The sequence below is a fragment of the Chiloscyllium punctatum genome, unplaced genomic scaffold, assembly GCF_047496795.1.
Source record: "Chiloscyllium punctatum isolate Juve2018m unplaced genomic scaffold, sChiPun1.3 scaffold_168, whole genome shotgun sequence".
Taxonomy (NCBI): domain Eukaryota; kingdom Metazoa; phylum Chordata; class Chondrichthyes; order Orectolobiformes; family Hemiscylliidae; genus Chiloscyllium; species Chiloscyllium punctatum.
In genome coordinates this window covers 572,761-596,978 of record NW_027309902.1, presented here as the reverse complement: position 1 = coordinate 596,978, position 24,218 = coordinate 572,761, and the positions used below count along the sequence as shown (strand labels likewise).

Sequence of the window (24,218 nt, the reverse complement as noted above, 5' to 3'; positions counted from 1 at the left end):
CTTCCTATTCACATACTCATCCTGATACCTTTTAAATGTCGCAATTATACCAACCCCCATCACTTCCTCTGGCAGCTACCTGCATGCCCTTGAATAAGTGCTCAAACATTCATACAGTCGATACAAACTCTAATAAACCCCAACCTACGAAAGGATATCATTGTCATTTTCAACTGACCCTTTGCTTCTTCATTTCGCTGATTTGATCGGAGGTAAAGAAACAGAGTTAGTGACCATCCACCGTCATCCTTTTATAAAACTTATTTTCAAATGTGGCTTGTATGTGATTCTCACAGCCTCTAATAGTTGCCTGGAAGGTGGGGGTGAGCTGTACTCTCCTGCTGCAGTCCTTGGGTGACCCACAGCGATGTTCGGGAGGGAGCTCCAGGAGTTTGACCTGAACCATGTAAAGAGCTCTCTTACTGGAGTGCCCTTTTTAAAGTTGGGAAGTTATTATGGACCAGGAGGACCCGAGAGCTGCTGTCTTGTCAGAGAGAGAGGCTGGTGGGTCACACACCTCAGCTGAGGGGCGAGGTTGAGAAGCTGGGGCCTTCATGGTCATTTCAGACATGATAGAGATTGAACCAACAATGTTGGCATCACGAACCTGTTAGCTGTGATAACTGACCCCCCCTTTGTAGCAGAGGGATTCAATCCCTTTAATAGAGCAAGCTTTAGAATTCAACACTAAAATCAATCTGTACGGACGCACTAGAGACCTGAAACATCAATACAGAGATTGCTGAAGAAGCTCAGCATGTCCGGCAGCATCTCTGAAGGGAGAGGGAGAAAGAGACAGAGAGTTCACCTTTCAATCCAGTGATTTCTGCGGGAAAGTTCCTTCAGAACAGACCGTTTTGAGGAAGGGTCACTTGACAAAGGCACTTCACAAAGATCCTGATCAATGTAACTTTGTGATGTTAGTTCAGAAGGAATAGCTCAGACCTAACATTTCGGTGTGCCTTTGTTCTGTATCTGTTCTCCCATGTAGCCCGCCCTCCGAATACAATACCTTACACAGCCTTAAACATGTTTGTCAACTTTCAGCAGAAGCAGCCTCAGGGCATTGAACACAGACTGAATTACTCAGTGACACTTGGATCAGGTCAAGTTCTCAAGTAAACAGATGGTGGGGAAATTCAGCACAATTCAGCAGGTAGCAACGGTGAAGAGAGAGGAACAATTCGCATTCCAAGTGACCCTTCCTCAAAACGGTCTGTTCTGAAGGAACTTTCCCGCAGAAATCACTGGATTGAAAGGTGAACTCTCTCTCTGTCTCTTTCTCCCTCTCCCTTCAGAGATGCTGCCAGACATGCTGAGCTTCTTCAGCAATCTCTGTATTGATGTTTCAGGTCTCTAGCGCGTCCGTACAGATTGATTTTAGTGTTGAATTCTCAAGCTTGCTCTATTAAAGGGATTGAATCCCTCTGCTACAAAGGGGGGTCAGTTACCACAGCTAACAGGTTCGTGATGCCAACATTGTTGGTTCAATCTCTATCATGTCTGAAATTACCATGAAGGCCCCAGCTTCTCAACCTCGCCTCTCACCTGAGGTGTGTGACCCACCAGCCTCTCTCTCTGACAAGACAGCAGCTCTCGGGTCCTCCTGGTCTATAATAACTTCCCAACTTTAAAAAGGGCACTCCAGTAAGAGAGCTCTTTACATGGTTCAGGTCAAACTCCTGGAGCTCCCTCCCTAACATCACTGTGGGACACCCAAGGACTGCAGCAAGAGAGTACACCCCACCCCCACCTTCCAGGCAACTATTAGAGGGTGTGGGAATCACATACAAGCCACATTTGAAAATAAGTTTTATTACAGGGTGACGGTGGATGGTCACTAACTCTGTTTCTTTACCTCTGTTCAAATCAGCGTAATGAAGAAGCTCAGGGTGGGTCAAAAATTACGGAGGGTCAGTACTGAGGGAGCACCATACTGTCAGAGGGTCAGTACAGAGAGAGTGCTACGCTGTCAGAGGGTCAGTACAGAGAGAGCGCTACACTGTCAGAGGGTCAGTACTGAGGCACTGCTGGACTGTCAGAGGAGCAGGACCGAGCCTGAGGGTCAGTACTGAGGGAGTGCTTCACTATCAATGAGTCAGTACTGAGGGAGTGCGACACTGTCAATGAGTCAGTACTGAGGCAGTGCTGTACTGTCAGAGTATCAGTTATGATGGAGTGCTGTACTGTCAGAGGTTTTGTCCTGAGATTGGGCCATACTGTCGGAGGGTCAGTATAGGGCCACTTCCACACTGTCAGAGAGTCAGTACTGAGTGAGTGCATCACTATCAGAGGATCAGTGTGGAGGGAGTGCTGTATTGACAGAGGATCAGTATGGAGGGAGTACAGCATTGTCAGAGGGTCAGTGTGGAGGGAGTGCAGCATTGTCAGAGGGTCAGTGTGAAAGGAGGGCTGTATTGACAGAGGATCAGTGTGGAGGGAGTGCAGTATTGTCAGAGGATCAGTGTGGAGGGAGTGCAGCATTGTCAGAGGATCAGTGTGGAGGGAGTGCTGCATTGTCAGAGGGTCAGTATGGAGGGAGTGCAGCATTATCAGAGGATCAGTGTGGAGGGAGTGCAGCATTATCAGAGGATCAGTGTGGAGGGAGTGCAGCATTGTCAGAGGGTCAGTGTGGAGGGAGTGCTGTATTGACAGAGGATCAGTGTGGAGGTAGTGCTGCATTGTCAGAGGGTCAGTGTGGAGGTAGTGCTGCATTGTCAGAGGGTCAGTATGGAGGGAGTGCTGCATTGTCAGTGAGTCAGGATGGAGGGATTGCTGTGCAGTGAGAGGGTCAGTAATGATGAAGTGCGCACTCTCTGATGGTCAGTACTAATGGATGGCCATGCTGTCAGAGTGTCGCACTGTGAGAGGGTTACTACTGAGGGAGCGCTGCACTGTGAAAGGGTTCGAACTGAGGGAGCACCACACTCTGAGGGGATTAGTACTGAGGGATCACCGCGCTGTGAGGGGGTCAGTACTGAGGCATCACCGCGCTGTGAGGGGGTCAGTACTGAGGGATCACCGCACTGCGAGGGGGTCAGTACTGAGGGATCACCGCGATGTGAGGGGGTCAGTACTGAGGGAGCACCACACTCTGAGGGGATTAGTACTGAGGGATCACCGCGCTGTGAGGGGGTCAGTACTGAGGGATCACCGCGCTGTGAGGGGGTCAGTACTGAGGGAGCACCACACTCTGAGGGAATTAGTACTGAGGGATCACCGCGATGTGAGGGGGTCAGTACTGAGGGAGTACCACACTGTGAGGGGGTCAGTACTGAGGGAGCACCACACTCTGAGGGGGTCAGTACTGAGGGATCAACGCGCTGTGAGGGGGTCAGGACTGAGGGAGCACCACACTCTGAGGGGATTAGTACTGAGGGATCACTGCGCTGTGAGAGGGTCAGTACTGAGGGATCACCGCACTGTGAGGGGGTCAGTACCGAGGGAGCACCACACTATGTGTCGGACAGTCAGTACTGAGTGATTTCTGCATTGCCAGAGGGTCAGTACTGAGAGAGTGATGCACACTCAAAGGGTCATTACTGAGGGAGCGCTACACGGTCAGTGTGTCAGTTCTGAGGGAGTGTTGTTTCAGAGGGTCAGTACTGAGGGAGAGCTGCACTGCCAAAGGGTCAGTACTGAGGGAGTTCTGCTCTGTCGGAGAGTCAGTACTGAGAAAATGCCACGTTATCGGAGGGTCGGTATCGAGGGAGTGCTGCATTGTAAGCGCATCGGTATTGAGGGAGGGCTACATTGTCGGAGGGTCAGTACTGAGGGAATGCCACATTGTAGAAATGTCAGTGCAAAGAGAGTGCTGCAGTGTCAGAGTGTCAGTACTGAGGGAATGCTGTTGTGTCAGGGCGTCATTTCTGAGCGTGTGCTGCAGTGTCAAAGGAGCAGTGCTGAAGGTGTGCTGCACTGTCAGAGGGTCAGTACTGAGGGATTGCAGCACCGTCAGGGGCGCAGGGCCAAGGGGCTGTTGCAGTGTCAGAGGGTCAGTTCTGAGGGAGTACTGAATGATCAGAGAATGTGCCGCATCATCTGAAAGTCAGTATGAAGGTGCCCCACACTGTGGGAGGGTCAGTATACGTGCAATGCCTCACTGTCAGAGGGTCAGTACTGAGGGAGTGCTGCACTGTCAGAGGGTCAGTACTGAGGGAGTGCTGCACTGATAGAGGGTCAGTACAGAGGGAGTGCTGCACTGATAGAGGGTCAGTACTGAGGGAGTGCTGCACTGTCAGAGGGTCAGTACTGAGGGAGTGCTGCACTGATAGAGGGTCAGTACAGAGGGAGTGCTGCACTGATAGAGGGTCAGTACTGAGGGAGTGCTGCACTGTCAGAGGGTCAGTTCTGAGGGAGTGCTTCACTGTCAGAGGGTCAGTACTGAGGGAGTGCTGCACTGTCATCGGAACAGTATTGAGGGAGAGTTGCACTGCCAGAGGGTCAGTATGGAGGGGGTGCCACACTGTCAGAGGGTCAGTACTGAGGGAGTGCCACACTGTCAGAGGGTCAGTACTGAGGGAGTGCTGCACTGTCAGAGGATCAGTACTGAGGGAGCTCTGCACTGTCAGAGGGTCATTTCTGAGGGAGTGCTTCACTGTCAGAGTGTCAGTACTGAGGGAGTGCTGCACTGTCAGAGGGTCAGTACTGAGAGAGTGCTGCACTGTCAGAGGGTCAGTACTGAGGGAATGCTGCACTGTCAGAGGGTCAGTACTGAGGGAGTGCTGCACTGTCAGAGTGTCAGTACTGAGGGAGTGCTGCACTGTCAGAGAGTCAGTACTGAGGGAGCGCTGCACTGTCAGAGGGTCAGTACTGAGGGAGTGCCGCAAAGTCGGAGGGTCAGGACTGAGGGAGTACTGCAATGTCAGAGGGTCAGTACGGAGGGAGTGCTGCACTGTCAGAGGATCAGTACTGAAGGAGTGCTGCACTGTCAGAGGGTCATTACTGAGGGAGTGCTGCAATGTCGGAGGGTCTGTACTGTTGAGTGCTGCAATGTCGGAGGGATTGTACTGTAGGCGAGCTGCACTGTCAGAGGGTCAGTACTGAGGCAGTGCTGCACTGTCAGAGGGTCAGTACTGAGGCAGTGCTGCACTGTCAGAGGGTCAGTACTGAGGCAGTGCTGCACTGTCAGAGGGTCAGTACTGAGGCAGTGCTGCACTGTCAGAAGGTCAGTTCTGAGGGAGGGCTGCACTGTCAGAGAGTCAGCACTGCAGGTGTGCCATACTGTCGGAAGGTCAGTACTGTGGAAATGCTGCACTGTCAGAGGATACGACTGAGGGAGTGCTGCTCTATCGGGGGGGTCAGTAATGGGGGATTGCTGCAATGTCAGAGGGTCAATCTGGGGGCAGTGCTGCACTATGAGAAGGTCAGTACTGAGGGAGTGCTGCAGTGTCAGAGAGTCCGTACTGAGGGAGTGCTGCACTGTCAGAGGGTCAGTGCTGAGGGAGTGCTGCAGTGTCAGAGAGACAGCACTGTGGGAGAGCTGCAGTGTCAGAGAGTCAGTACTGAGGGAGTGCTGCACTGTCAGAGGGTCAGTACTGAGGGAGTGCTGCACTGTCAGAGGGCCAGTACTGAGGGAGTGCTGCACTGTCAGAGGGTCAGTACTGAGGGAGTGCTGCACAGTCAGAGAGTCAGTACTGAGGGAGTGCTGCAGTGTCAGAGAGTCAGTACTGAGGGAGTGCTGCACTGTCAGAGAGTCAGTACTGAGGGAGTGTCACACTGTCAGAGGGTCAGTACTGAGGGAGCGCTGCACTCTCAGAGGGTCAGTACTGAGGGAGTGCCGCACTGTCGGAGGGTCAGTACTGAGGGAGTGCCGCACTGTCGGAGGGTCATTACTGAGGGAGTGCTGCAATGTCGGAGGGTCTGTACTGTTGAGTGCTGCAATGTCGGGGGGATTGTACTGTAGGAGAGCTGCACTGTCAGAGGGTCAGTACTGAGGCAGTGCTGCACTGTCAGAAGGTCAGTTCTGAGGGAGGGCTGCACTGTCAGAGAGTCAGCACAGCAGGTGTGCCATACTGTCGGAAGGTCAGTACTGTGGAAATGCTGCACTGTCAGAGGATACGACTGAGGGAGTGCTGCGCTATCGGGGGGGTCAGTAATGGGGGATTGCTGCAATGTCAGAGGGTCAATCTGGGGGCAGTGCTGCACTGTGAGAAGGTCAGTACTGAGGGAGTGCTGCAGTGTCAGAGAGTCAGTACTGAGGGAGTGCTGCACTGTCAGAGGGTCAGTACTGAGGGAGTGCCGCACTGTCGGAGGGTCAGTACTGAGGGAGGGCGGCGCTGTCGGAGGGTCAGTACTGAGGGAGTACTGCAATGTCAGAGGGTCAGTACGGAGGGAGTGCTGCACTGTCAGAGGAGCAGTACTGAGGGAGTGCTGCACTGTCAGAGGGTCATTACTGAGGGAGTACTGCAATGTCGGAGGGTCTGTACTGTTGAGTGCTGCAATGTCGGAGGGATTGTACTGTAGGAGAGCTGCACTGTCAGAGGGTCAGTACTGAGGCAGTGCGGCACTGTCAGAAGGTCAGTTCTGAGGGAGGGCTGCACTGTCAGAGAGTCAGCATTGCAGGTGTGCCATACTGTCGGAAGGTCAGTACTGTGGAAATGCTGCACTGTCAGAGGATACGACTGAGGGAGTGCTGCACTGTCAGAGGGTCAGTGCTGAGGGAGTGCTGCAGTGTCAGAGAGACAGCACTGTGGGAGCGCTGCAGTGTCAGAGAGTCAGTACTGAGGGAGTGCTGCACTGTCAGAGGGTCAGTACTGAGGGAGTGCTGCACTGTCAGAGGGTCAGTACTGAGGGAGTGCTGCACTGTCAGAGGGCCAGTACTGAGGGAGTGCTGCACTGTCAGAGGGTCAGTACTGAGGGAGTGCTGCACTGTCAGAGGGTCAGTACTGAGGGAGTGCTGCACTGTCAGAGGGTCAGTACTGAGGGAGTGCTGCACTGTCAGAGGGTCAGCACTGAGGGAGTGCTGCAGTGTCAGAGAGTCAGTACTGAGGGAGTGCTGCACTGTCAGAGGGTCAGTACTGAGGGAGTGCTGCACTGTCAGAGGATCAGTACTGAGGGAGTGCTGCACAGTCAGAGGGTCAGTACTGAGGGAGTGCTGCAGTGTCAGAGAGTCAGTACTGAGGGAGTGCTGCACTGTCAGAGGGTCAGTACTGAGGGAGTGCTGCACTGTCAGAGGATCAGTACTGAGGGAGTGCTGCACTGTCAGAGGGTCAGTACTGAGGGAGTGCTGCACTGTCAGAGGGTCAGTACTGAGGGAGTGCTGCACTGTCAGAGGGCCAGTACTGAGGGAGTGCTGCACTGTCAGAGGGTCAGTACTGAGGGAGTGCTGCACTGTCAGAGGGCCAGTACTGAGGGAGTGCTGCAGTGTCAGAGAGTCAGTACTGAGGGAGTGCTGCACTGTCAGAGGATCAGTACTGAGGGAGTGCTGCACTGTCAGAGGGCCAGTACTGAGGGAGTGCTGCACTGTCAGAGGGTCAGTACTGAGGGAGTGCTGCACTGTCAGAGGGCCAGGACTGAGATAGTGCTGCACTGTCAGAGGGTCAGTACTGAGGGAGTGCTGCAGTGTCAGAGAGTCAGTACTGAGGGAGTGCTGCACTGTCAGAGGGTCAGTACTGAGGGAGTGCTGCACTGTCAGAGGATCAGTACTGAGGGAGTGCTGCACTGTCAGAGGGTCAGTACTGAGGGAGTGCTGCACTGTCAGCGGGTCAGTACTGAGGGAGTGCTGCAGTGTCAGAGGGTCAGTACTGAGGGAGTGCTGCACTGTCAGAGGGTCAGTAGTGATGGAGTGCTGCACTGTCAGAGGATCAGTACTGAGGGAGTGCTGCACTGTCAGAGGGTCAGTACTGAGGGAGTGCTGCACTGTCAGAGGGTCAGTACTGAGGGAGTGCTGCACTGTCAGAGGGTCAGTACTGAGGGAGTGCTGCACTGTCAGAGGGTCAGTACTGGGGGAGTGCTCCACTGTCAGAGGGTCAGTACTGAGGGAGTGCTGCACTGTCAGAGGGTCAGTACTGAGGGAGTGCTGCACTGTCAGAGGGTCAGTACTGAGGGAGTGCTGCACTGTCAGAGGGTCAGTACTGAGGGAGTGCTGGACTGTCACATGGTCAGTACTGAGGGAGTGCTGCACTGTCAGAGGGTCAGTACTGAGGGAGTGCTGCACTGTCAGAGGGTCAGTACTGAGGGAGTGCTGCACTGTCAGAAGGTCAGTACTGAGGGAGTGCTGCACTGTCAGAGGGTCAGTACTGAGGGAGTGCTGCACTGTCAGAGGGTCAGTACTGAGGGAGTGCTGCACTGTCAGAGGGTCAGTACTGAGGGAGTGCTGCACTGTCAGAGGGCCAGTACTGAGGGAGTGCTGCACTGTCAGAGGGTCAGTACTGAGGGAGTGCTGCACTGTCAGAGGGCCAGTACTGAGGGAGTGCTGCAGTGTCAGAGAGTCAGTACTGAGGGAGTGCTGCACTGTCAGAGGATCAGTACTGAGGGAGTGCTGCACTGTCAGAGGGCCAGTACTGAGGGAGTGCTGCACTGTCAGAGGGTCAGTACTGAGGGAGTGCTGCACTGTCAGAGGGCCAGTACTGAGGGAGTGCTGCAGTGTCAGAGAGTCAGTACTGAGGGAGTGCTGCACTGTCAGAGGATCAGTACTGAGGGAGTGCTGCACTGTCAGAGGGCCAGTACTGAGGGAGTGCTGCACTGTCAGAGGGTCAGTACTGAGGGAGTGCTGCACTGTCAGAGGGCCAGGACTGAGATAGTGCTGCACTGTCAGAGGGTCAGTACTGAGGGAGTGCTGCAGTGTCAGAGAGTCAGTACTGAGGGAGTGCTGCACTGTCAGAGGGTCAGTACTGAGGGAGTGCTGCACTGTCAGAGGATCAGTACTGAGGGAGTGCTGCACTGTCAGAGGGTCAGTACTGAGGGAGTGCTGCACTGTCAGCGGGTCAGTACTGAGGGAGTGCTGCAGTGTCAGAGGGTCAGTACTGAGGGAGTGCTGCACTGTCAGAGGGTCAGTAGTGATGGAGTGCTGCACTGTCAGAGGATCAGTACTGAGGGAGTGCTGCACTGTCAGAGGGTCAGTACTGAGGGAGTGCTGCACTGTCAGAGGGTCAGTACTGAGGGAGTGCTGCACTGTCAGAGGGTCAGTACTGAGGGAGTGCTGCACTGTCAGAGGGTCAGTACTGGGGGAGTGCTCCACTGTCAGAGGGTCAGTACTGAGGGAGTGCTGCACTGTCAGAGGGTCAGTACTGAGGGAGTGCTGCACTGTCAGAGGGTCAGTACTGAGGGAGTGCTGCACTGTCAGAGGGTCAGTACTGAGGGAGTGCTGGACTGTCACATGGTCAGTACTGAGGGAGTGCTGCACTGTCAGAGGGTCAGTACTGAGGGAGTGCTGCACTGTCAGAGGGTCAGTACTGAGGGAGTGCTGCACTGTCAGAGGGTCAGTACTGAGGGAGTGCTGCACTGTCAGAAGGTCAGTACTGAGGGAGTGCTGCACAGTCGGAGGGTCAATACTGAGGGAGTGCTGCAGTGTCAGAGGGTCAGTACTGAGGGAGTGCTGCATTGTCAGAAGGTCAGTACTGAGGGAGTGCCACACTGTCAGAGGGTCAGTACTGAGGGAGTGCTGCACTGTCAGAGGATCAGTACTGAGGGAGCGCTGCACTGTCAGAGGGTCATTTCTGAGGGAGCGCTGCACTGTCAGAGGGTCAGTACTGAGGGAGTGCTGCACTGTCAGAGGGTCAGTACTGAGGGAGTGCTGCACTGTCAGAGGGTCAGTACTGAGGGAGTGCTGCACTGTCAGAGGGTCAGTACTGAGGGAGTGCTGCACTGTCAGAGGGTCAGTACTGAGGGAGTGCTGCACTGTCAGAAGGTCAGTACTGAGGGAGTGCTGCACAGTCGGAGGGTCAATACTGAGGGAGTGCTGCAGTGTCAGAGGGTCAGTACTGAGGGAGTGCTGCACTGTCAGAAGGTCAGTACTGAGGGAGTGCTGCACTGTCAGAGGGTCAGTACTGAGGGAGTGCTGCACTGTCAGAGGGTCAGTACTGAGGGAGTGCTGCACTGTCAGAGGGTCAGTACTGAGGGAGTGCTGCACTGTCAGAGGATCAGTACTGAGGGAGTGCTGCACTGTCAGAGGGTCAGTACTGAGGGAGTGCTGCACTGTCAGAGGGTCAGTACTGAGGGAGTGCTGCACTGTCAGAGGGCCAGTACTGAGGGAGTGCTGCACTGTCAGAGGGTCAGTACTGAGGGAGTGCTGCACTGTCCGAGGGCCAGTACTGAGGGAGTGCTGCAGTGTCAGAGAGTCAGTACTGAGGGAGTGCTGCACTGTCAGAGGATCAGTACTGAGGGAGTGCTGCACTGTCAGAGGGCCAGTACTGAGGGAGTGCTGCACTGTCAGAGGGTCAGTACTGAGGGAGTGCTGCACTGTCAGAGGGCCAGGACTGAGATAGTGCTGCACTGTCAGAGGGTCAGTACTGAGGGAGTGCTGCAGTGTCAGAGAGTCAGTACTGAGGGAGTGCTGCACTGTCAGAGGGTCAGTACTGAGGGAGTGCTGCACTGTCAGAGGATCAGTACTGAGGGAGTGCTGCACTGTCAGAGGGTCAGTACTGAGGGAGTGCTGCACTGTCAGCGGGTCAGTACTGAGGGAGTGCTGCAGTGTCAGAGGGTCAGTACTGAGGGAGTGCTGCACTGTCAGAGGGTCAGTAGTGATGGAGTGCTGCACTGTCAGAGGATCAGTACTGAGGGAGTGCTGCACTGTCAGAGGGTCAGTACTGAGGGAGTGCTGCACTGTCAGAGGGTCAGTACTGAGGGAGTGCTGCACTGTCAGAGGGTCAGTACTGAGGGAGTGCTGCACTGTCAGAGGGTCAGTACTGGGGGAGTGCTCCACTGTCAGAGGGTCAGTACTGAGGGAGTGCTGCACTGTCAGAGGGTCAGTACTGAGGGAGTGCTGCACTGTCAGAGGGTCAGTACTGAGGGAGTGCTGCACTGTCAGAGGGTCAGTACTGAGGGAGTGCTGGACTGTCACATGGTCAGTACTGAGGGAGTGCTGCACTGTCAGAGGGTCAGTACTGAGGGAGTGCTGCACTGTCAGAGGGTCAGTACTGAGGGAGTGCTGCACTGTCAGAGGGTCAGTACTGAGGGAGTGCTGCACTGTCAGAGGGTCAGTACTGAGGGAGTGCTGCACTGTCAGAAGGTCAGTACTGAGGGAGTGCTGCACAGTCGGAGGGTCAATACTGAGGGAGTGCTGCAGTGTCAGAGGGTCAGTACTGAGGGAGTGCTGCATTGTCAGAATGTCAGTACTGAGGGAGTGCCACACTGTCAGAGGGTCAGTACTGAGGGAGTGCTGCACTGTCAGAGGATCAGTACTGAGGGAGCGCTGCACTGTCAGAGGGTCATTTCTGAGGGAGCGCTGCACTGTCAGAGGGTCAGTACTGAGGGAGTGCTGCACTGTCAGAGGGTCAGTACTGAGGGAGTGCTGCACTGTCAGAGGGTCAGTACTGAGGGAGTGCTGCACTGTCAGAGGGTCAGTACTGAGGGAGTGCTGCACTGTCAGAGGGTCAGTACTGAGGGAGTGCTGCACTGTCAGAAGGTCAGTACTGAGGGAGTGCTGCACAGTCGGAGGGTCAATACTGAGGGAGTGCTGCAGTGTCAGAGGGTCAGTACTGAGGGAGTGCTGCATTGTCAGAAGGTCAGTACTGAGGGAGTGCCACACTGTCAGAGGGTCAGTACTGAGGGAGTGCTGCACTGTCAGAGGATCAGTACTGAGGGAGCGCTGCACTGTCAGAGGGTCATTTCTGAGGGAGCGCTGCACTGTCAGAGGGTCAGTACTGAGGGAGTGCCACACTGTCAGAGTGTCAGTACTGAGGGAGTGCTGAACTGTCAGAGGGTCAGTACTGAGGGAGTGCTGCACTGTCAGAGGGTCAGTACTGAGGGAGTGCTGCTCTGATAGAGGGTCAGTACTGAGGGAATGCTGCAGTGTCAGAGTGTCAGTACTGAGGGAGTGCTGCACTGTCAGAGTGTCAGTACTGAGGGAGTGCTGCACTGTCAGCGGGTCAGTACTGAGGGAGTGCTGCACTGTCAGATAGTCAGTACTGAGGGAGCACTGCACTGTCAGAGAGTCAGTACTGAGGGAGTGCCGCACTGTCGGAGGGTCAGTACTGAGGGAAGGCGGCGCTGTCGGAGGGTCAGGACTGAGGGAGTACTGCAATGTCAGATGGTCAGTACGGAGGGAGTGCTGCACTGTCAGAGGATCAGTACTGAGGGAGTGCTGCACTGTCAGAGGGTCATTACTGAGGCAGTGCTGCAATGTCGGAGGGTCTGTACTGTTGAGTGCTGCAATGTCGGAGGGATTGTACTGTAGGTGAGCTGCACTGTCAGAGGGTCAGTACTGTGGAAATGCTGCACTGTCAGAAGATACGACTGAGGGAGTGCTGCGCTCTCGGGGGGGGTCAGTAATGGGGGATTGCTGCAATGTCAGAGGGTCAATCTGGGGGCAGCGCTGCACTGTGAGAAGGTCAGTACTGAGGGAGTGCTGCACTGTCAGAGGGTCAGTACTGAGGGAGTGCTGCACTGTCAGAGGGCCAGTACTGAGGGAGTGCTGCACTGTCAGAGGGTCAGTACTGAGGGAGTGCTGCACTGTCAGAGGGCCAGGACTGAGGGAGCTCTGCACTGTCAGAGTGTCAGTACTGAGGGAGTGCTGCACTGACAGAGGGTCAGTACTGAGGGAGTGCTGCACTGTCAGAGGGTCAGTACTGAGGGAGTGCTGCACTGTCAGAGTGTCAGTACTGAGGGAGTGCTGCACTGACAGAGGGTCAGTACTGAGGGAGTGCTGCACTGTCAGAGGGTCAGTACTGAGGGAGTGCTGCACTGTCAGAGGGCCAGTACTGAGGGAGTGCTGCACTGTCAGAGGGCCAGTACTGAGGGAGTGCTGCACTGTCAGAGGGCCAGTACTGAGGGAGTGCTGCACTGTCAGAGGGTCAGTACTGAGGGAGCGCTGCACTGTCAGAGGGCCAGGACTGAGGGAGTGCTGCACTGTCAGAGGGTCAGTACTGAGGGAGTGCTGCACTGTCAGAGGGTCAGTACTGAGGGAGTGCTGCACTGTCAGAGGGCCAGTACTGAGGGAGTGCTGCAGTGTCAGAGAGTCAGTACTGAGGGAGTGTTGCACTGTCAGAGGGTCAGTACTGAGGGAGTGCTGCACTGTCAGAGGATCAGTACTGAGGGAGTGCTGCACTGTCAGAGGGCCAGTACTGAGGGAGTGCTGCACTGTCAGAGGGTCAGTACTGAGGGAGTGCTGCACTGTCAGAGGGCCAGTACTGAGGGAGTGCTGCACTGTCAGAGGGTCAGTACTGACGGAGTGCTGCACTGTCAGAGTATCAGTACTGAGGGAGTGCTGCACTTTCAGAGGGTCAGTACTGAGGGAGTGCTGCACTGTCAGACGGCCAGTACTGAGGGATTGCTGCACTGTCAGAGGGTCAGTACTGAGGGAGTGCTGCAGTGTCAGAGGGTCAGTACTGAGGGAGTGCTGCACTGTCAGAGGGTCAGTACTGAGGGAGTGCTGCACTGTCAGAGGATCAGTACTGAGGGAGTGCTGCACTGTCATAGGGCCAGTACTGAGGGAGTGCTGCAGTGTCAGAGAGTCAGTACTGAGGGAGTGCCACACTGTCAGAGGGTCAGTACTGAGGGAGTGCTGCACTGTCAGAGGATCAGTACTGAGGGAGTGCTGCACTGTCAGAGGGTCAGTACTGTGGGAATGCTGCACTGTCAGAGGGTCAGTACTGAGGGAGTGCTGCACTGTCAGAGGGTCAGTACTGAGGGAGTGCTGCACTGATAGAGGGTCAGTACTGAGGGAATGCTGCAGTGTCAGAGTGTCAGTACTGAGGGAGTGCTGCACTGTCAGAGTGTCAGTACTGAGGGAGTGCCGCACTGTCGGAGGGTCAGTACTGAGGGAGGGCGGCGCTGTCGGAGGGTCAGGACTGAGGGAGTACTGCAATGTCAGAGGGTCAGTACGGAGGGAGTGCTGCACTGTCAGAGGATCAGTACTGAGGGAGTGCTGCACTGTCAGAGGGTCATTACTGAGGGAGTGCTGCAATGTCGGAGGGTCTGTACTGTTGAGTGCTGCAATGTCGGAGGGATTGTACTGTAGGAGAGCTGCACTGTCAGGGGGTCAGTACTGAGGCAGTGCTGCACTGTCAGAAGGTCAGTTCTGAGGGAGGGCTGCACTGTCAGAGAGTCAGCACTGCAGGTGTGCCATACTGTCGGAAGGTCAGTACTGTGGAAATGCTGCACTGTCAGAGGATACGACTGAGGGAGTGCTGCGCTCTCGGGGGGGTCAGTAATGGGGGATTGCTGCAATGTCAGAGGGTCAATCTGGGGGCAGTGCTGCACTGTGAGAAGGTCTGTACTGAGGGAGTGCTGCAGTGTCAGAGGGTCAGTACTGAGGGAGTGCTGCACTGTCAGAGGGTCAGTACTGAGGGAGTGCTGCACTGTCAGAGGATCAGTACTGAGGGAGTGCTGCACTGTCATAGGGCCAGTACTGAGGGAGTGCTGCAGTGTCAGAGAGTCAGTACTGAGGGAGTGCCACACTGTCAGAGGGTCAGTACTGAGGGAGTGCTGCACTGTCAGAGGATCAGTACTGAGGGAGTGCTGCACTGTCAGAGGGTCAGTACTGTGGGAATGCTGCACTGTCAGAGGGTCAGTACTGAGGGAGTGCTGCACTGTCAGAGGGTCAGTACTGAGGGAGTGCTGCACTGATAGAGGGTCAGTACTGAGGGAATGCTGCAGTGTCAGAGTGTCAGTACTGAGGGAGTGCTGCACTGTCAGAGTGTCAGTACTGAGGGAGTGCCGCACTGTCGGAGGGTCAGTACTGAGGGAGGGCGGCGCTGTCGGAGGGTCAGGACTGAGGGAGTACTGCAATGTCAGAGGGTCAGTACGGAGGGAGTGCTGCACTGTCAGAGGATCAGTACTGAGGGAGTGCTGCACTGTCAGAGGGTCATTACTGAGGGAGTGCTGCAATGTCGGAGGGTCTGTACTGTTGAGTGCTGCAATGTCGGAGGGATTGTACTGTAGGAGAGCTGCACTGTCAGGGGGTCAGTACTGAGGCAGTGCTGCACTGTCAGAAGGTCAGTTCTGAGGGAGGGCTGCACTGTCAGAGAGTCAGCACTGCAGGTGTGCCATACTGTCGGAAGGTCAGTACTGTGGAAATGCTGCACTGTCAGAGGATACGACTGAGGGAGTGCTGCGCTCTCGGGGGGGTCAGTAATGGGGGATTGCTGCAATGTCAGAGGGTCAATCTGGGGGCAGTGCTGCACTGTGAGAAGGTCTGTACTGAGGGAGTGCTGCAGTGTCAGAGAGTCAGTACTGAGGGAGTGCTGCACTGTCAGAGGGTCAGTGCGGAGGGAGTGCTGCAGTGTCAGAGAGACAGCACTGTGGGAGAGCTGCAGTGTCAGAGGCCCAGTACTGAGGGAGTGCTGCACTGTCAGAGGCCCAGTACTGAGGGAGTGCTGCACTGTCAGAGGGTCAGTACTGAGGGAGTGCTGCACTGTCAGAGGGCCAGTACTGAGGGAGTGCTGCACTGTCAGAGGGCCAGTACTGAGGGAGTGCTGCGCTGTCAGAGGGTCAGTACTGAGGGAGTGCTGCACTGTCAGAGAGTCAGTACTGAAGGAGTGCTGCACTGTCAGAGGGCCAATACTGAGGGAGTGCTGCACTGTCAGAGGGTCATGACTGAGGGAGTGCTGCACTGTCAGAGGGCCTGTACTGAGGGAGTGCTGCACTGTCAGAGGGTCAGTACTGACGGAGTGCTGCACTGTCAGAGGATCAGTACTGAGGGAGTGCTGCACTGTCAGAGGGTCAGTACTGAGGGAGTGCTGCACTATCAGAGGATCAGTACTGAGGGAGTGCTGCACTGTCAGAGGGTCAGTATTGAGGGAGTGCTGCACTGTCAGAGGGCCAGTACTGAGGGATTGCTGCACTGTCAGAGGGTCAGTACTGAGGGAGTGCTGCACTGTCAGAATATCAGTACTGAGGGAGCGCTGCACTGTCAGAGGCTCAGTATTGCGGGAGTGCCGCACTGTCGGAGGGTCAGTTCTGAGGGAGGGCCGCACTGTCAGAGGGTCAGGACTGAGGTAGTGCTGCAATGTCAGAGGGTCAGTACCGAAGGAGTGCTTCATTGTCAGAGGGTCAGTACTGAGGGAGTGCTGCACTGTCAGAGGATCAGTACTGATGGAGTGCTGCACTGTCAGAGGGTCATTACTGAGGGAGTGCTGCAATGTCGGAGGGTCTGTACTGTTGAGAGCTGCATTGTCGGAGGGACTGTACTGTAGGAGATATGCACTGTCAGGGGGTCAGTACTGAGGCAGTGCTGCACTGTCAGAAGGTCAGTTCTGAGGGAGGTCTGCACTGTCAGAGAGTCAGCACTGCAGGTGTGCCATACTGTCGGAAGGTCAGTACTGTGGAAATGCTGCACTGTCGGAGGATACGACTGAGGGAGTGCTGCGCTATCAGGGGGGTCAGTAATGGGGGATTGCTGCAATGTCAGAGGGTCAATCTGGGGGCAGTGCTGCACTGTGAGAAGGTCAGTACTGAGGGAGTGCTGCAGTGTCAGAGAGACAGCACTGAGGGAGTGCTGCCGTGTCAGAGGATCAGTACTGAGGGAGTGCTGCACTGTCAGAGGGTCAGTACTGAGGGAGTGCTGCAGTGTCAGAGAGTCAGTACTGAGGGAGTGCTGCACTGTCAGAGGATCATGACTGAGGGAGTGCTGCACTGTCAGCGCATCAGTCTGGGGCCTACCTGCATTGTAAGAGAGGCAGGACTGAGTGAGTGCCACACTATCAGATGGGCTGAATGGCCTAATTTCTGCTCCCATGTCTTGTGGTCTAAGAGGAATATCTGAAATTGTTCAGTATATTTCTGCCTCTGCTTCCTACAAACCCTGCTCAGCAATGATTCCCACGTTCAAATTCCAGAGGCTGTGTTCAAACAGACCGCCTTCATTTGGTTACCACCCTCTTTTCCCAGGGATCAAGTTTTCGTTTCGTGTGACTGACCTGCCAGCTCAATTGTATATTTTCATGCTGCAGGACTGAGGTTTATTCCTCAGCTTCCATGTGCTCATCCCAAATGAATCCCACTGCCCCACACTCAGCACAGTCGGGTGTTCCTTATTTCTGAGCTTCCCAATGCTAATCCACACTCCTCCAAATCGTATCGCAGGCGAATTGCCTGGGAGAGAGGAGTGCTAAGAGAGGAAATAAAAATCTGAAAGTACCTTACAGTGACATTAATGGTGAATTGATAATGACAGAAAGAGTAAGTTGTGGAACACAGTGAGAATTTGTGCATGGACCCAGAGGCTACAGTGAATGGATTCATTTTGTCAGTGCTCATTGGGACAGGGTTGATATGAAATTGTGAAGATGCTCCTTGATACAATTAAATGAATTAGCATATATAGAGAGAGAGATGGTTCTGAGTGTTCTGGCCTTCTTCCAACCCAATAAATCTCCAAATGTATCTCAGTTTACCGAATGAGGTGATGGAGGAAGGAGCAGGTACACTTGCAAACATTTTCAAATCCCCTCTGGCCACAGGAGAGATGTCTTCGGACTGACAAGGTGGTACTGTTATTCAAGAAGGAGCATGAGATATATCAGCCAGCTACAGACCAGTCAGGCTAATATCGTGGGTGGGACGTCTGTTGGAAGCAATTTTGGGAGATAGAATTAATCAGCATTTAAAGAGACTGGAGTTCATGAAGACCAGTCAGAATGGTTGTGTTAAGGAGGGGTCAGGTCTGACCAATGGGATTGCACTTTTTAAGGAGGTGATCAGGTGTGTAAAAAGGGGCAACACTTTCCTGTCGCCTGCTTGGAGGTCAGTAAGGCTTTTATCAGGACCCATATTGGAAACTGATAGTGAACATAAAAACTCAAGATCCAAGGAATTTGGCGCAGAATGCTGAGTGGCAGGAAGTAGACAGTGATGGCCCAGTTAGAAATCTCTGTTCATGTCTCGCTGTTGGGTCTTGCTGATGTGGTTGATAGAAAAGATTTAGATTTGAATGGTGGAGGGTTAATCATTGGGTTCATGAATGATATGAAGATTGGTTGGGTGATAAATACTGAGGATGATAGCCTTAGATTACAGAAGGATGGAGATGGCCTTGTCAGATGGACCGATCAGTGGCAACGGGTGAGGTGCCTGAAGACTGGAGGGTGATTAATGATGGGCCATTATTGAAGTAAGGCTGCAAGGAACAGCCATTGAACTATGGAGCTGTGAGCCTGATGGCAGTGGGGGGTAAGGTGTTGGAGGGCATTCTGAGAGACAATTTACATGGATTTGGAAAAGCAAGGATTGATTAGGGATGGTCAGCGTGGCTTGTGGAAATGGTTTGGGATGGAGGCCACGTCCATTTTAAAAGATTCAGATCTTTTTAAACAATCAGTGAAAAATAACATCACCAGGTGCCTTAAACATGGATTGGAGAAAAACTGTTGTCAATGTATGGTCACTTGATGCTTGGAGACTCTCTAGAAAAGCAGGCACCCAAACAGACCAATGCTATCGATGCAAGATGCGGTGCACAGGAAGATCCAACAAGTCATTTGCAGTTGCTGTTTGTCTCCCTGGAGCAGTCATCATGTGAGATCAGGGTTCAGTCCTTGGAAAGTGACCTCTCCATTGAACCTTCCTCCACGTTTGTACAGTAACCGTGGTTTTGTGTGCTTATCTCTGTGAGAGAGAGACACAGAAAGCGAGTGTCTGTCCGTGTGTGTGAGAGAGAGTGCATGTGTGCGTATCTCTGTGTGTCTGTGTGTGTGAGAGGGATTATGTGTTTTTGTACGTGTCTGTCTGAGTGTGTGTTTGTGAGAGAGTGTGTGTGTGTCTGTGTTTGAGGGAGTGAGAGTGTGTGTATGTTTGAGAGAGTGAGTGTTTGTGAGAGAGAGAGAGTGTGTGTGTGTGTGTGTGTGTGTGTAAACTAGCCAATCTTATCAGGTGCCCATGAATATAAAATCCAGCTGCTGTTTCAGGTGAGGTGGTCCTCGTGTCTCCAAAGACACAAAGGCTGCAAGAGTGAATTAACTGGGGGAAAGAGAGTGCTGTTCATTCCAGTGGGGATTCATCCAGTAAACCTTCCCCACACACTAACATCCCTCTGGCAATGCAGTGAATAGTCCTGCACACAGTGCTCCAGGTACAAACCAATGTAATGTCACCATAGTCTTACCAGAGCATGGGACAGCTCCTCATTACAGAGTGGGGTCTGGTGGGGATTTAATCAGAGGGTCACTATGGCCCAGCTGAGGGGAGAGGTTAGGAAGGAGAGTCCTTCAGAGTAACTTCAGCTAGTGTGGTAAGCTAACTGACCAGCCAACTGAGCTAACCAACCTCACTCCAGGGGCATGCCGTGTATAACACAATCATTGCCAGCCTGCACCTCAAGAAGAGCCAGGAGCAAGGCCATTCGGCCCCCACCCTAACCCAGAAGGGAGAGCACGGGAAGCTGATGAAGGAACCAAGCCCCTCCCATGTGGCCTTCTGAAATGGAGCTGGAGGACAGGGCAGACCGGGCCTGCTGTTTGCTTCCCTGAGACTGGCCTGCTCCACCTTACAGTGAGAGACTGAGGGGAACCTCGAGGAGATTTCACTTCTCACTGAGAGGCTGCAACTCCAATCCAAATCAGACTGGTTCCCTCCGAGACTCATGGAAGGGTGCAGCACTCTACAGATCAGGGCCTTGTGGAGTCATAACCTCCAGTGTGGGGGCCAAGAGCTGGGAGGTAGTGTTAAGGACATAAGACCATCTGTAATAGGAACAGGAGGAGACCATTCAGCCCCTCGAGCCTGCTCTACTATTCAATAGAATCGTGAATGATTTAGTATTGATTTGGGAGCTGAAACCTGGACAGTACAGAGACAGAGAATCAAATTATTCTGCGATACGGAATTATCAGACGAGAGCACACACACACACACACACACACACAAATCGTGGGATTCAGGCCGTCTGTGGAAACGGGGAGAGACAAAGGAGCATAATGCTAGAGAGGGATCTGATCCCACAGATTTCACTCCTTCCCTCTCTCTCTGCAGCTCTCATGTCTGTTTTTGTTTTTCCCAGTTCTCTCTCCCACATCTTTCCTTCAATCCCTATCTCTCACCATCCTTCACATCTCTGTCCTGTTTACATTTCCCAGTAGATTCCCTTCCCCCTTTGTCACCTCACCTGGTTTTTCAGGAATGCTTAATCATTCAGTCTTTCACAAAACTAACACCTTGCTCATCTCTCTCTGCATCTGTCTCTCAGCTCTGTGGGATCTTGCTATTCCTGTCTGTACATCACTGTAGCAACATCATAGCCCCCACTACCACCCCACTCTCTCAGCTCTATCTCTCTGCTGTTGTAACTCCTCTCTCTCTCTGTCCTATATCTCTCCCTGGGATTTCTGTCTTGCTGTCTGCCTGAACTCTCCCTGTCTTTCTCCTCCCATTTTCTCCTTGTATCTGTCTGACATTGTATTTCTCTTCCTGGAGTTTAACTCTCTCTCTCTCTCTCTCTCTCGCTCTCTCTGTCTGCTCTCTCCCAGTTCTTCTCACTTCCTCTACCCCCCTCTGCCTTTCTCTTGTTCTCTCCCTCCCTCTCACTTTCTGTCCATCCATCTCTCTTTCTCTCGTGTAGTTGCTCTCCCTTTTTCTCCCTGGACCCCTCTGCTCTGTCCTAGCGACTGGGGGAAGGGGCATTGGGAAGAGCTTGCCTCAGTGCCTGGTCTCTCCTAGGTTTTACACCCACTGTGGGGAGGGGGTGAGTGGAAGGAACATGAAGTAGTTTTCTGAGTGAGTCTGAAATAAAGAAAAAGAGAAAGAGAAAGGGAGAGTGATAAAAAGAGAGAAAGACATGGAGAGAGTGGAGATGGAGAAAGTGGAGAGAGAGAAATGGGCAGTAAGAGTCAGGGACGCGGAGTTAGAAAAGGACAGAGTGAGAGAGACTGGGAGAGACAGAAAGTGAGAAGGGCATATATGGAGGGAGAAGGACAGTGTGTGTACTTGGCGACGGTTTCAGAGTGGGATCTTGTTGTGCATTACTGCAGTCAGTCAAAAGGTGAGTTAGTCTCTGCACTATGTCCTCCAGCCCAGGGACTGTGAGTCTGCATGGGAAGGGGGAGAGTGGGAGACAAGGAGAGAGTGGGACAGCCAGAGACAGGGGGAGGGTTTGATGGAGTTTTGGGGTTGGTGGAGAAAGGAGGGGCTGTTGTCAGAGAGAGATGGAGGGAGGGATAGCATGTGATGCAAAATCTGAGACAGGGTTGTGAAGAGGTCTGCACAGGAAGGATAGTCAATGAGGCCATTCAGGGGCCAATCCTGAGGATCCTGAACCGGTCCAGGATCATTTAATGGGTGAGGGGGGATGATGGGCAGAAAGGACTCCATCTGTGATGTAAACCTTCTGTAATTCTCGGACTGGGATCTTGCTGTACATTAAAATCGTTACAGGTGAGTCAGTCAACCCAGACTCATTTACCTGTGTGAGAAAGTGAGGACTGCAGATGCTGGAGAGTCAGAGTTACAAAGTGTGGAGCTGGGGAATCACAGTGGGTCAGCCAGGAGAGTCGATGGTTCAGGCCTGACCTGCTGGGCTTTTCCAGCTCCACACTTTTCCACTCATTTCCCTCTGCCCCAGGGAGTGGGGCTCACAGCAATGTTGGGGGCAGCGAAATATTTGAGGGGGGCACAGTTGGTAAGGTAGGTATTAGGGAGGGAAGGTATTTGGGGAAGGGAATAAATTTGGGAGGAGAGTTAAAATGAGGGGCAAATGTTTTTAGCGGGGTCAAAATTGGGTGAGCACTTTCAGGTCTGAAATAAAGAAAAAGAGAAAGGGAGGGTGAGAAAAAAAGAGAGAGGTAGAGCGAGTGGAGATGGAGAAGGGGGATGAGAGAAAGATGGGGCAGAGACAGACAGTGAGAGGGAGGGTGTGAGAGAAAGGCAGATTGAGAGAAAGAGACAGACAGGGAGAGAGAAGGACAAAGAGAGAAGGGGAAGTCAGACTGAGACAAACAGGCGTTGAAGCATGGACAGACTGAAGGGGTGACACTCAGTATTCCAGTTGGTTCCAGCTCTCTCTCTCTCAATGGTTTTTCACACTCCCTCTCTCCCATGCTCCTGGGGTTTCCTTCAGCTTGTCTCTCTCTCCCTCTCTCTCTCCCTCTCTCTGGATGGTGAACTGGTCTCTGTCCCTTGCCATGTTGGTCACCTCAGAAAGCCTCCAGAAAATTCAAGAGATCAGTCTGCAGGTGATCCCTGGTTTCGTTCATTTCTGGATGGTTTCCCAGAACTTTCTATACTTCTGGCCAATTCAGAGAATCAGTTAATAGTTTGAAGCGTTGCTAATCATTTGGATGGCTTGTTCCTGTCAGTTTCTTTGTGTAGCAGGACCCGGTACCTTCCTGTCTGGGCCCTCCTTTGTTTAGTGGAGACGTTATTAGGGATATGTCTGCCCAGGGGAACTGTTGCCTTTTACATTATGCTGATGGGATAACCATCTGGCTGCTGTCTGGCTTTTGTGATTTGGGAGTATAACTTGTCAAATATACCCAGCATCTCTTAGCTGTCTATCTGTGTTTTAACAAGAAGACCGCAAAATTTCACCCATTCCCCCTCCCCCACCCAATATTTTGAATAGAAAGAAGCTTATACAGTAAATTACAAACCTAATTTTAAAAGCTGGTTATGTTTGTTGTCAGAGTAGCCTGCTGTTTGAGCGAAAGCCATTTTGTACATTGGTCAAACTGATTGTCATATGGCTGATAAGTGATATCATAGAATCCCTACAGAGCAGAAACAGGCCCTTCAGCCCATCGAGTGCACAATGACCCTCTGAAGAGAATCCAACTCAGATCTATCCCCTGATGATATCTCTGAAACCCTACATTTCCCATGGCTATTCCAGCTAACCTGAATATCCCTCGGCACTACGGGCAATCTGTCAAAAATGCCCACCATTGAACAGTGGGAGAAAACCCATACAGATGTCGGGAGAATGTACAAACTCCACACAGACAGTCGCTCAGGAGTGGAATCAAACCCAGGTCTCTGGCGCTGTGCGGTAACAGTGCTAACCACTGAGTGACTGTGGTCCTCCTAACTGTTTTGACAAAACATATTCCGTTCTGAGAATCCATACAGAATTGTGATGCATAGCCTACATCCGGTGAGCAGAATAAATGCGAGTGAATGAGACCTGCTGGCTCAAACTCCAGGAATTCCTTCCCGAAGGACATTGTGAGTCCACCACCTGCAACAGTTCAAGGAGGCAGCTCACGACCAAAACCAGCTCCCGAGCAGCTACGGACAGGCAATCAATACTGGGCCCAGCCAGGAACACTCAAACACTGCAAATGAATGAAACTAAGGTGATCACCCGGGGAGTTCCATCTACCTTCCAGTCCCTGGGGGTGTGTCCAGGCATTATTCACCATGATCGTACCCATCTGTTACAGCCTGCAATCCTAACCACCGGGATCCCGAGATATATCAAGGTGAGTGTGGTTAGGACCACAGCTTGATGTGAGAGGAGCCGAATTCGTTAATGACAGGCGATGGGAATGCCATGGTCTGGCCTGTTCCTCCACACAAGAGGTTAGTGAGTAAAATTAGGGCGCACGGTATTGGGGCAAAGTACTAGATTGGATAGAGAATTGGTTGGCTAATAGGAAACAAAGGGTAGTGATTAACGGCTCCATTTCGGAATGGCAGGCAGTGACCAGTGGGGTACCGCAGGGATCCGTGCTGGGACCGCAGCTTTTTACAATATATGTAAATGATATAGAAGATGGTATCAGCAATAACATTAGCAAATTTGCTGATGATACAAAGCTGGGTGGTAGGGTGAAATGTGATGAGGATGTTAGGAGATTACAGGGTGACCTGGACAAGTTAGATGAGTGGGCAGATGCATGGCAGATGCAGTTTAATGTGGATAAATGTCTGGTTATCCACTTTGGTGGCAAGAACAGGAAGGCAGATTACTACCTCAATGGTATCAAATTAGGTAAAGGGGCTGTTCAGAGAGATCTGGGTGTTCTTGTCCACCAGTCAATGAAGGCAAGCATGCAGGTACAGCAGGTCGTGAAGAAGGCTAATAGCATGCTGACCTTCATAACAAGAGGGATTGAGTATAGAAGCAAAGAGGTGCTTCTGCAGCTGTACAGGGCCCTGGTGAGACCACACCTGGAGTACTGTGTACAGTT

At 53.0% G+C, this 24,218-nt stretch overlaps 1 long non-coding RNA gene across 3 annotated transcripts in view; it reads left to right on the top strand.

Annotated features, from left to right (window-relative positions):
- Positions 1 to 1,159: 1,159 nt before the first annotated feature.
- Positions 1,160 to 24,218, top strand: part of LOC140471854 (uncharacterized) — an 85,441-nt gene continuing 62,382 nt past the window's right edge. For all 3 annotated transcript variants that reach the window (XR_011957223.1, XR_011957221.1, XR_011957220.1), the window contains exon 1: positions 1,160 to 1,259. This is a non-coding gene — a long non-coding RNA (uncharacterized lncRNA). The remainder of the gene's footprint in view (positions 1,260 to 24,218) is intronic.